The sequence below is a fragment of the Melanerpes formicivorus genome, unplaced genomic scaffold, assembly GCF_026170545.1.
Source record: "Melanerpes formicivorus ecotype bairdi unplaced genomic scaffold, bMelFor1.0.p_v2 SCAF_633, whole genome shotgun sequence".
Classification (NCBI taxonomy): domain Eukaryota; kingdom Metazoa; phylum Chordata; class Aves; order Piciformes; family Picidae; genus Melanerpes; species Melanerpes formicivorus.
In genome coordinates this window covers 50001-52500 of record NW_027142985.1, presented here as the reverse complement: position 1 = coordinate 52500, position 2500 = coordinate 50001, and the positions used below count along the sequence as shown (strand labels likewise).

The 2500-nt window shown below is 43.8% G+C and overlaps 1 pseudogene; it reads right to left on the bottom strand.

The window, feature by feature from the left end:
• LOC137460510 (28S ribosomal RNA) overlaps window positions 1–2500 on the bottom strand; it is an 8475-nt pseudogene that overhangs the window by 2932 nt on the left and 3043 nt on the right.

The following is a 2500-nucleotide window of genomic DNA, read 5'->3' as shown; positions in this document are numbered from 1 at the left end:
CTGCGTCTTTAATCCAGTTAAGTCACAAAATGCTTCTAGAATTTCAATATTTTTCTCCATTCCTGATTGGGACTTACTCAGCAGGACCAGGTCGTCTGCAAAAGCCAGAGCTGTTAATTTGCCATTCTCGTGTTGGAACCCCTCCCCACACTCTTCTAATTTACATAACAGAGGGTCAATGCACAGGTTAAAGAGGAGTGGTGACATGGGATCGCCCTGTTTCACACCAGTTTTGATTCCTATTGACTCAGACTCTCCTTCTTTAGTTTTGATTCTGGTGTGGATGTTTTGATAGAAGTCCTTAATTAATGCTATTATGTGGTCATCCAGGCCCTTTTGCTTTAGCACCGCCAGGATGTGGGTGTGGCTCACTGAATCAAAGGCTTTGGCCAAATCGACAAAGACAACCCCCAGGGGTTTCTTTTGTTTCTTTGCATTCCTAATTAATAGCTGTAATAGTTTTAAGTTCTCAGCACAGCCAGAAGATTGAATGAAGCCTCTCTGCCTGGGGTTAATGGGACACGCCTTTGCCAACCTCGCAGTTAAGATTCTTGAATAGAGTCTCAGGATGATGGAACCAATAGTAATTGGCCGCCAGTTGTTAATATCATTTTGGCGTTCGGGCGCTGATGATTTAGGTATTAGGATTGTTCGGCATCCCCTTATTACATCTGGAATTTTGCCACTTAACAGCCAGAGATTAAATAGTTCTTTGATCTCCTCACAATTTGGATCCATTTTAAGCAGGGCCTTCAGGGTGATCCCATCAGGGCCTGGTGCCGATTTTTTATTCATGTCTTTGATATTCTTAAGGATCTCTTTCTCTGTAATCAATTCCTTAAAAGCCGAATTATCCGCCCGCCCCACAGACTGGAATGCTCCAAGTCCTTGAAATAAGTTCTGAGACTCCCACCTAGATCTGAAGGTGTTACTGACCTCTTCCAGGGGGATGGCACATTGCGCAGAGTCTTTTTCATCCAGAATCATATTAGCTAACTTCCCTCGATCTAAGCGGAAGAGGCGTTGGAATCGGAGAAATTCTCCACGCTTTCTGGCTCTTTTCCTCATCCACTCCTTTTGAGGTTTCTTCTGCTGAGGTTTACGTTGGCTCTTTTTTGGCACTTTCTGTTCAATTGATTTCTCAAACAAATACAAATATTGGTCCTGAGCTACCTCATTGAGTAATTTTAATGAGTCTGTTTTGCCTTCAATTATTTGTTTATATGTATTTTTAAGGATGGGCAGCTTCCCTGATGTCAGCTTTTCATTAATAGTCTTTTTATAGTGGGCTAGCAGCTCCCTTTCACCAGAAGATGGAATCACAGTCCTCTCCTCTTTTAACCTGTTCTTGCTCTCTTGTGTTTTCTCTCTTTCTGGCACCACAGTTTCTCTTAATAGTCTTCTCTTTTCACTGATCTGTTTGGCTGTTTTAGTTGTTAATTTTTCAGCAATCAATTTGTTAATATTTTTCCTCCCTTCAAACTCTTGATTTAGTTTCTGTAATAATTCTGTTTCCTCTTGGGACCAGATTTTCTTGTGAGCACCTCTTTTAGAGGTCTCTTTGGGGCGAGATGCTTCAATTCTTTCTGCGTTTCTCAGGGCTGGGTGAGCTAATCTCTTATGTTGTCCCAAGCCAATTTTAGTTTTAAAACATTTTTTACATTCTTCACACATAAACCCTTCTACCTGGGTAGGCTCTTGGACCCCTTTGCATTTTGGGAGATGGCATGAGATACTATGATGCTTTTCATTTGTCTTCCCACAGCGGGAACATTGGAAATTGATCTTTCTTTTCCCATGGCCTCTCTTTAGATGGTCAATCAATCTCGTCATATTGCCTGCCCGAGTGGTACAGCATGGACATGTCGGGTTGTCCTCTGGCATCTTCACCAGGGGGGTCCCAGGACAGATGTCAGCTGTATTATCCACCTCGGACGATGCGGTTAGTATTGAGAGCTGACTCATAGAGCTCGGGGTTTCAGGACACTCCACCTCCTCGTTCCTGCTCCTCTCTGTGCTTTCATCTCGGATATCTTTCCCATGAGCTGGAGAAGTGGGTCCTACATACACCTCCGGCAATACTATCAGTTTCTCATTCCAGATAGGATCGTAGGCAGTATTGTCATTGGCTATCATTGAGTTCATGAACTCTATTCCAGCCAGACATACCCCTATCTCCTCCTCTGGTAGTCTCATATCACGTTTGGTCGCAACCTCCAGCCAATCTGCAGGACTGGTCTGGGTGCCTATGGTGACAAAAAGGCTACGTAGTTGACGAACCATTTTGTGAAGTCAATGTGAGGGAGGAATCGGTCAGAAGCTCTTCCCTCAAAGAGCAACTGACTTTGCCCAACTAACTGCGCCGTGGGCTGAGCTAGCGTGTGGCAATTAAATCACCACTAAAATTTGTTTCGCCAAAACACTATCAGTCAGTGGCGAGCTGACTGATAAATAGGAGCGTCTAAGCTCCAGAGACTGGGGCAGAGACCAACTTAGTTAC